Genomic DNA, 11576 nt, shown 5'->3' with positions numbered 1-11576 from the left:
TCTATTCTGAAATGTCAGAAAAAGGGCACAAACAGAGCTCCAGAATCCAATCAATAGTCCGCCAACAACCAAACTCAGCAAACACTCGCTCAGAAAGTTCAATCACTCTGCATGATTATGACACTGGCAAAGAATATTGGCCGGAATATATATGTGTGCACTTACCCCACCCTACCCCACCATAAATTATAAATCATTAAAGTGACTTTACACCAGATTGGCAACAAAAGAAGTTTTTTTCTGTAACTAATCTCAGGACAATTATCTAATAAAATGTTTAACTCTTTGATATCATAATTGTAAAAAAATAATACTCAAATGTAAAAAATGGAGTCGGAGACCGGGCTCGAAACGATGTTTGATCCACTGTGCTACACAGGTTTACACTGACCATTTGGAATAACAATCAATAATGTAAATAGAGAAGAATAACCAAATGGAACAAATTATATGAGGTTTCAAAATATATACATATAAAACACATAGATAAAGACAACAAATCAGTACATATCAAGCACGAAAAGCGAAATAACAAGTATAAGTATTGTGTGTAAAACACAAATCTATGTTTGTAAACAGCTTTGTGAAATATGATTTTAGCATAAGATGCAGTGTTATCAGACTTTCCATTATTGAATTATATCAGGCTTTAGTAATAAGTAATCGCAAACTTTAAGTCTAGCAAGAGATAACTCTGGAAATACAAAGCATATGCAGACTAATTATATACTTGGGTCAATAAGTTGCATTAACAGCATCTCTGAATGAAGAAATTCGACAATAAAGTTCACTAAACGCACACCACCATGCGAAACAGGGGGGTGGACCAGTATCTCCCTAAGAACACTTTGAAACAAAAGGGCGTCAAACAGTTTTGCCAAGGTTTCTAAATATGCTTTTTGTGCAGGTATGTATTATTAAAAATGTATAACATAGTCGCTTCATTAAAGATCTTAGTCGTTAATTGAAATTATCTTATTGGCATAGTTTCATAACTCGTGCTGCATATTTGTGTGAATTAACCCGAGGCGGGTGTATACCTTTTTTACGTCGACTCAGTACTGTTCGTTTGCGGGCCATAGTGCACGGATGGCTTGTTAACGTGCGCCAGTGTGTATTTCTATCACTGAAGACTCATAATTATCATAATAATAATAATGATAGTCATGATAATAATAAAATAATAATAATAATAATAATAATAATAATAATAATAATAATTATTATTAAGTGCGCCAGTGTGTATTTCTATCACTGAAGACTCATAATTATTATAATAATAATAATGATAGTCATAATAATAATAAAATAATAATAATAATAATAATAATAATAATAATAATAATAATAATAATAATAATAATAGTAATTATAATAATAATAATAATAATAATAATAATAATAATAATAATAATAATAATAATAATAATGATAATAATAACAGTAATAATAATGATAATAATGATAGTCATAATAATAAAAAATAAAATTCAAAATAAAAAATAATAATAAAACTAATAATATTATTGATAATAATAAAAATAATGATAATAATAATAATAATAATAATAATAATAATAATAATAATATTGTTTTATTGATGTGAAGGTTTCCATCGATACTCCGATGTAAAAGGTATGTAAATTCACTGGAATATTGATTTAATTTGTATGCAATAGCACTCCTCCAAATACAGGCAAGCCCATGCCTCCAGCAGCGTAAATGTAGTCTCCTGATGTTTGATGCCTAACGTAGACATCGTCGCCAGAGTTCAGTCTAACGTAAAATGTTTTTGATGTGCATTCGTCGAAGCCATTATCTCCGCCAATCACTCTGCCTACAACCTCAGTATTCACTACTAGGTCGAGGGTGTTAAAGTGCCCGCCATGTGAGCACGTTGTTATGGTGAACTGGTAAGTCCCATTGACAGGAGTGACGAAGGTGCCGTGGTGGGGATTGTAACAGAATTCTCTTTTCCTCTCCGTTAATGAGAACCAAGCAACTCAAAACCATGAACAAGAGAGTCCACATCCCGATGTTAGTAGGTTCTTTTCGTGAATGCCTCTCACACAGTAAAATAGGTGAGAGAGATAACACAGTATTATAATCATAATTGATAAGACTGATAAGAATGCCATCAGTACATTGCAATGTCAAATTGGTAAGGTTCAATAGGCCAATCAGCCCATTTTCTTTTCGCATTAGTGCCATATCACTAAGCACCATTTAGGTTTCAATTATTTGCTCGCAATACAAACCTGGAACTTTAGACTGCGCCAGTTGGAAATATGACAGGTCTAGTGACACCGCCAACCAGACAATGTCCATTGTTGCAAAAAAAGTTTCGAGCAGCGAACCGTAAAGACTTAATTGTACGCGCCGATCGGCTGCAGTGTAGTTTTACTCCACCGTGTGTACCAACATTATTTTTTTTAAATGCTAAAACAGGGCATAAGTTATCCAAGTCATATTGATACTACACGTCGACAAACACTATTCACTCCTATTTTAATGTAGTCATATCTTAAACTCATTAAAACAAATTTTATTTTATTAGGCTTGACCATTCTCTTTTATTGCATTTTAAATTGTAATTATATTATTTTTGAAGTTGTGTGGTTTTTTTTTATGTACTATACGTTTATTAACTCACAAACCGAAGGTTACATTATGAGTGTATTACGACGCTAGTGAGAGTATAGGTCTTGTTATGTTATTGCACATTTTGAAGATAGACGAGCTATAATGGTTCTTTAACGTTAGTGTTGTCTTACACTATCACACAGGACGGCGTTTAACTTCCGCAGATTTATACTCTCCGACAATGAAAAATATTTTAATGGTGAGTGGGGGGATATGAAACCTATTACCTTTCGGTTGACATATGTATGTAACCATTAAAGCACGGGTCCAGCCTTTATAGTGAAAAACGCCTTTAACCGTCAAGCACTTCTCGTCCATTCTCGCTCATATCCCTCATCAACACAGTGTGTGTATACCACGTGATAAATTACGTCATATATGCTACGTCGGAAGGCAACATTTTACTTAAAATGAAGACTTAAAACAAAGATAACTTTATTTAACTACACTATTTTAAATGAAAAAGGGCAGTCTATGCCGCTTAAAGAGCCCCGCCTTCGTTTTATTACCGGAGTTTGATAAGGTGATTAGTTTCATCAAACACTTCGACAAACCGGTTTCCAAAATAATGTTTTGACAGTGCTTCGTCAAACGGCCGTTTTGTAAAAAGGTTTGTTGGAGTGTTTTAAGAAACTAAACTCTTGATCAAACTCTGGTAAAAGACCGAAAGGTGGGCTCCGTAAGCCGCGTAGAGTGCGCTGTGTTTCATTTAAAATGGTGAAGAAATATTGAAGTTATCTTTGTTTAAAGTCTTCATTCGGAGCAAGATTTGCCTTCCGAAGTAGCATTTATGACGCAATTTATCACGTGGTAAACACACACTGCCCACGACACACTTATCTAGCACGACAATTCATTAAATCGTTAAATTTACAAAGGAAAATATAACAATGAACTATAACACGATTAAAATTTTCGATCGCAACCTTGATCGTTGTAACAAGTATGCAGTCAACAAGCCGGACAGGTTGGTGTCCTCGGGGTACTCTTGTTTCCTGCACAGACCTCACTCTCGCAAATAATCGCGCTAACGAGCGTGATAAATAAAATGTTCTAATAGCTTGTTTTACAATCGGTGTAAGATAAAACCGTTTAGACTGAAGTATTAAATTATGAGCATTTTCGTTGGACGTTTGTTGCGTTGTTTAATTTGATTTTTCTTTTGATCGAACGTGTAATGTTGTCATTCATTAGCCGCATACTTCTTAAGAACAGTCGCCATGTCCTTATTGGCAAAATGTATCGTGTTACATTTTGTTTCTAAGAGTCTCTAGATGATTTTGTCGTTGACGTTGATTAATGAAAACGAAAGATTATGGATTAAGTATCTATCTGAAAATTACAGAAAAAAGAAATTATGTTAAAAATGTTAAAATGCTATATCGGATAAGTGTATCGATTATGTTATTTCCTAATCTATTCCATGTTGAACCATTTAATTGCATAATTTTGTTTCAAGTTGCCCAGCTCCGCTTTAACGGCATTTAATGGCATGTTTTCTCAGCGCATCAACTAAGACGATGAAGGTGTTATATGTATGTCGTCAAGTAGTGTTATCTTGTCATGACCTTTTGAAATTGAAGCTACGCATATTAAAATAACAACGGACAACAATATTTCGTTCACGAAGTATTATGGTTATAATGACTAGCTTTAAGCGTACACATAGTTCAACTGAATATAGCTTAATGAGATAAGGCAAGTAAGGAAAGGAGCAGCTGAGTCCAGTAATAACCTATTGTTTAGACTGGAGTGCCTATATTAAGATGGAGTCCCGATAATTGTACGACATATACGACTAATAGTTTGCAAAGTGCAGTCTGTCCATAACCTAATCCTTATTTCAAATGACTCAATTCTGCCGTCTGATTAAGTAGAATGTACTAAAACCTAAATTCCATTTAAAGTCGACTTCATTGCTATTCAATCAATTGTTTTGACTATTGTCAGCCGCTGATGTTAATGGCAGATGTAACCCAGTCTGTGGCAGCCATTGCTTACAATCACCCAACACGGCACCTTTCGTGGTACTATCGACGGGTTGTTACAACTTGTTTGAAACAAGAGCAGTACAATGCATTTGACCGTTTGGTGAATTCTTTATTCAACAGAATTAGACTTGCACGAATGCACATTTTATCCAACAACCTATATGCAAAGTTATACTTCTTTTATTCGGGGATTGTTTTTGTGCAATGTATTTGACACAACATATATTAAGGAAAATAGCGCTTATATATTTAACGCAATTATGTGTTTTTTCCAAAATTATTTGACCTTTCCGGTAAAACTGGGTCTATAACCCCCACCCCCTCCCCTTTTAGGACGCGTTATTAAAACGGCATGGTTTTACCATATCATGCTTTCCATCTTTATTATTTTTCAGCTGGATACTATGTAATTTCAAGAACTTGCTGAAAATGTGTGCTAAATTTATACCACATTATTTATACTTCAACGCAAGATATGGTCACTTCATCGAATTCATAGTGGTAACGTTCAACCAATTTATCATAAGAAACGTTAATGTTATAGATAGATAGATTTATTCGTGCATATATATGTCATAGTAACAAACCAAATATCTCATAAAGTTATAACACAGACTGATTAACAAAGTATTAGTGATGATATATATACTAAAGCACAACATCATTAGAATGCTTTGGATATATAAGTGCGTTAATAAAGATTTAATTCAATGTGACAAATATATAACACAGGATAACCCATTAAAGTTATTCAACTTATTTCCAATGGGGTCCTTATGACAAATATAATTATTTGCCAAGATCTCAATTGTAAGCTGTTTAAATTAGGTTTTCTTATACAAAAATAACATGCATGTACTCTTGACCAGTTAAAGAATGATTAAATGTTTGATATCAAACTTTTACAGTTATAATGCAACCGACTGTTAAAACCATATGACACTTTAGCATAATATGACAAAAATATATGGACTGATATGCAAGATTAAATGAATAACAATTAATAAAATAGGAAATCTTCCATTTCTGCACATTTCATACCAACAATGAGATGTGATTTCACTTCTTTTTTAAAAGTATTCTTATTTTTCAATTCTTTTAACTTTATTGGAAGACTGTTCCAGTCCTGGATTGCTTGATAAAAGAAAGTATTTAATATAGAACTGTCAGCCTGTGGCACTTTAAAATTTCCAGCACTATGTCTACTGTTGTAAGAATGTGTGGATGAGACTAAAGTAAAATGTTCATGTAAGTATGATGGGCATTTGCTATTAAAGATTTTATGTACATGATTTAGTCGTAGTTGCTTTATCCTATTTTCTATATTAAGCCATCCAATATCACTGAAAGCCAAGACTTTCAGGGAAGTTCTACAATCATAGCCATAAATAAATCTGACAACTTTGTTCTGAGTGACCTGTAATCTGTTCTTGGATTGTTTAGATATACCACTGTACCAAGATGTCGATGCATAGTCAGAATGACATTGTATTAAGGAGTGACATAACAATCTTCTTAGATTCATATCTAAAAAACGATTTTGTCTATATAAATTTTTTAGCCTAGAATTAACTTTACTGACGATATTGTTAACAATAGATGCAGCACTGAGATCATTGTCCAGTATACTTCCAAGATATTTAACAGATTGTTTAGGTTTTATGATATGGCCATTGCAGTTTACATTAAAGCTATCAACTTTTGTTAGTTTTCTTTTAGACCCAAATAAAATACATACTGTTTTTCCAAGATTCAAAGACAGTTTGTCAACTAACCACTTACTACAGTTTTCAAGTTCCTTGCCGAGTACATTACTAATAACCGACGGATCTTTGTGTGAGAAAAGGATAGCACTATCATCTGCATATAATATTAATTTACATTTTTCACTTATGCTTATACTCATATCATTGACATAGCATAAAAACAGCAACGGTCCAAGTATGCTTCCTTGAGGAACGCCACAAGAGATGTTCATGAATTCAGACGTTGTATTATTTACATTGACAACTTGTTTACTTCCAGATAAATATGATTGAAACCACTCAATTGAATCCACACCAATATCTTTTAACTTCTGACATAGAATTTTGTGATCTACGGTATCAAACGCCTTTTGAAGATCCAGCATGATCATTCCTGTATACAGACCTTTGGAATTTTGTTCTTTTATATGGTCGGCCAAATGAATTAGGCAGGAGTCAGTTGAATAGTTACATCTAAAACCACTCTGAAGTTCGTATAATAATCCATGTTTAACAAGAAAAGATTCTAGTTGGTTGTATACAACTCTTTCTAAGATTTTTGAAACTATACATAGTATGCTTACAGGTCGATAGTTTGAAACATCAGATCTGTTGTTTTTCTTAAACAATGGTTTTACTTTAGCATTTTTGAGTTCAGATAGTACAATGTTACTTGTGATAGAGCTGTTTATCAGAAATGCTACTGGTATCTTTAAAAATGGTGCAGCATCTTTTAAAAATCTTGCAGGAATGTTATCTAACCCTGTGCTTTTTGAACAATTTAGTTTACATAGTTCCTTGTAAATGTATTCTTCACTAACAGTGTGAAGTTTAGATTTAACAGAGTCAGGATTTCTATCTTTATAAAATCGTTTAAAACAGCCAGACTCATAGTTAAACAAATTGAAGGGCAAAGGTAGTTTTTTTTACTAAAGTTGAGGCCACAGTAGTAAAAAAGTATTAAAGTGATTTGCAATCTTACATGGTTTAAAACAATTTTCATCATCAATGTTCAAAACAATATTTGGAGAAGATTTACTTTTACTACTATATCCAAGATTTTTTAAAATCTGACCACAGCTTTTTTGGATCATTTTTATTTTCTTCCAGCTTGTTCGACATATATTCTGACTTGGCCTTAATTACTTCTTTCTGAACAAGGTTTCTGTAAAAACGATATTTATCTAACATCTCCTTCTGTTTGGATTTTTTTAATTTGAAATAAAAAGCATCTCTTTGACTGATGAGTTCCAGAATGTTAGAATCTAACCATGGTTCACTTCTTTGTTTTAGTCTGACTTCCTTAACAGGAGCAACAGTGTTCAAAACTGACAGAAATGTTTCTTTAAAAGACAGCCATGAATTATCTACAGTTTTTGCAATAAACATGTTTGACCAATCGCAAAGTTTAAGTTTGTGAATAAAATGATCTACATTGTAATGTTTCAAAGATCTTATAACAACATTCTTATGCATATTGTACGTCCCTTTCTGTGTTTTACGTGTACAAAATACAGGCAAATGATCACTGAGACCTATCGGAAGAGTACCAGACTGAACGATCTTGTTTTGATGGCTATATAAAATGTGATCTAACACAGAAGAGGAGGACTCTGAGATTCTGGTAGGGTCATTTATGATCTGTTTTAGATTAAAGATATTAAGAACTTGTTCAAACCTTTTAAAAAGAGCTGATTTCTTTGCAAAAAAACAAATGTTAAAATCACCAAGGATGTACCATTCTGTGTCAGATCTAACCATAGATAAAACATTTTCAAAAATATCAACAAAATCTGTTTGTTTAGGTGGTCTATAACATGACCCTATTAAAATAGGTTTGGTTTTTGGTAATAAAATATCAGCCCACACTGCTTCAAGATTGTCCTTTTCTAGGTCCCGTCTTTCGGTGAACGCCAGATCTTCATTAACGTATAAGCATACTCCACCACCTTGTCTGTTCTGGTCCTTTCTGATCACATTGTATCCTTGAATTTGTATTTCCGAGTCCATAACTGAATTGTCCAGCCAGGTCTCTGAAAACGCTATGGCTGCAAATCTCTATTTTGACATTAAATGTCTCACTTCGGGCAACTTTGGTAATAGAGATCGTATGTTGAAATGAATAAAATGAAGTCCTTTAAGTTCAAAGCAGTTAAAATTACTACAAGATTCAGCAAAACTATTGTCATGTAAATCTGGCAGAATTCTATCATGAATATCGTTTAAATCATCACAAAGATAAAAAGGTAATAATTTAAAAGTACATATCCGACAAGTGAAATAGAAAGATCCATTAGATTTGCATACGTTTGAGTAAAAAGAATCACTTATATAACCTGAGCATCTTATATGTGTCCGGATTTCACAAAAATCACAGTTGACAGCTTTACTACGGGCAGTTACACCTTTTCCAAAAACTGAACAAGGAAATTTAGGTTGTCTCCCTTTTTTCATATTTGAAAATCCCGAATTATCAGCATACTTGTCCTGTTCAATAGGTCCAGGATGAGGGTGCACGTCACCACTTAGTAGAAGGAACACGAAAAATATATATCTTGGATTAACCTTGGCATAATACTTCTGAAGGTTTTTAATAGTTCTCATGGAGGATACAAAATGGCTGGGTGCCACTTCAACCACTGGGGGCGAAAGGTACGAAAGAATTTCAAACGTGAAAATACTTTTTTTTTGTAGAGTCGAAACAGTTGACATGTGTTTTTTCGCCTGGAGAATATTTATGTTTTGTTTAAGGCTGGTTGGTATCGTTGTATTCCACTGCTTTTAAATATATTTGAAGAAGTATACAGGCGACTAATATTCCACTAAAACCCACCATCTTGAACGACTAGACTGTTAGCTCCTGTATTAAAACGAAATTAAATGTCTCACCAGTACGTCCAGAAGAAAAAGTGACTCTCCACATATGTTGAAAAAATAATTAACTCTTCCTTTTTACTAAGCTTGTAAGTCCCTCTTCGGTAATTTCTACGCCGGGATCCGAACACTATCAAGCGTTTACGTTATATCTCCTGTGGAATTGTTGTTCGATTTTGTTGAATTTGTCATAAACGGTATGGTTGTTGGCAAAATGATTGTTCACTGTTGATTTCCCATCTTTTAAGTTAAAGTTCCGTCTTTTTCCTCTTTGTAACTCGATTTTTTGCGCCGACGTCAAAGCAAATTTGAAGTTTTCCAAAGTTCACACAAACCATCTTGATGAAAATTGTACCATAAGACGTGAATTTTAATTTGACATCGTTTGATAATTTTTTTTTTGAATATTGCTTAAGAAATACTGTTAAAATAATTCATGTTTGTTAAAATGTATAAGAGCGTCATTTTTTTACAACTTGTTATGATGACGTCATTTCCGTGAATTTATTATTTACGTGTTATTTAACCATCCCTGTGCCAAGGGCCTATTTTGGGCCTATTTTTATATACTACGTTGAATGCCACGGGTCTATTTTGGGCCTATTTTGTTTGGGTCATAAAAGTTGCAAATATCATATAGACGGCAACATTTACCAAGGAAACTGTCACCGTATATAAGTTGTTTATCGTCTGTTACGTCATATCCGCCCGTGCCGAACCGCTCCAAGACGCAGGCGACGTCATTTCGTTTCCCACGTTTTTTGTCATTACTATTTTTGGTCTTGCTTTTTAGTACTTTTAAACATATTATATTAATATATTAACTATACGTTATGCTACATATCAATATCAATTTATACTGTACGACGTTATTTCAGCATTTATAAAGCACAAATACGCACATGGCACTGTCTTCGTAATAATAATAATAATAATAATAATAATAATAATAATAATAATAATAAGAATAATAAATAATAATAATAATAATAATAATAATAATAATAATAATAATAATAAGTTTTATTAACATATACAAAAACACGTTTCCCTTTTACTTCTAATATGTTTCACTTATTCATTAAGTAAACTTAAAGTGTCCGGCAATAACACTTCAAGCCCGTAGAGGCAGCGCCTTAGTTCATATTAATAATAATAATAATGGCTATTGTGACATTATGACATTAATGATATAATACCCATTAAACCAAGTAATTAATTAATGATGAATGTAATTAGTAAGTTATTCAACTACTCTCGCGCTTTCGTGATACGTGCTTCTACGTCAGCACTATCCATACGTCATTGCACGTGTAAAGGAATACTTTCCACCATGGTTCCGTTGTTTTCCGCCGGAGAATGTTGAAAATTTAACTTTTCATAAAGAAGCAGGACCTGGTCATTTAACTGGGGAAGTAGAGACACCTATTGATTTGTTCAGTCTTCTGTTAACAGCGAATTTGGTTCGAGAAGTAACACGCCAGACGAACATGCAAGTGATCACATAAAACAATACCCTTTTATCAGGTAAACCTATACAGAACCAGGGCAATGTTAACAATAAGTTCATATAATCAATACAATTAAATAATGAGACATCCAATCATAACATAAATTTTATTTATTGTTATGAGTCGCGATGTTGTCAATACAAATGCTGCTGTTGTTGATGTTCACGATGGTTTAAATTGTAGTATCTCGTGCGCACGCTGACTTTGTTTGTCGCGCGCACATACACAATCAGTCATGTCACCCTTGTGCCACCGGAGAGCCAATTGATAATGCACATAATTCCTTCCAAAGGGTTGCTTTGGCAGGTCTTTTTGTATAACTTGGCCAGATGATTGATTATATGACTAAACCGCAGCAGAGCTATTGAAAAAGTGTCATCTTACGGTTGTAAGCGGACCGTGCACGTAAGTTTCGGTACTCCAACGTGTCAATACATTGTATTTAGAAAAGCCCTGATAATAATCTAATTATTATCTTTCGGAAAATATTTTTATTTATCTATTTATAAATCAGTATTTATTTATTAATGTATTTATTTGCTCACATATATATGCAATACACTCATCGTCGTATAAGTCAGATACAGATACTCGTGTTTTTTTCCAAAAGTGTCCTCTTACAGGCGTAAAAACCGTTTCGCTGGGACGAACACCAATTTCATATTTTGTATCTATTAAATATCTGAAACTGTACACATTTAGGTGAATATATATATAATGACTTCACTTATATATCCAAAGAAGTATACCAAATGACTCAACACATAATGTCGTTCGGCTGATTGCATATATCAGGGATATTGGAAAGATTT

The sequence above is a fragment of the Mya arenaria genome, chromosome 15 (assembly GCF_026914265.1).
Source record: "Mya arenaria isolate MELC-2E11 chromosome 15, ASM2691426v1".
NCBI classification, from domain to species: Eukaryota; Metazoa; Mollusca; class Bivalvia; order Myida; family Myidae; genus Mya; species Mya arenaria.
Note: the sequence above shows the minus strand (reverse complement) of the source record.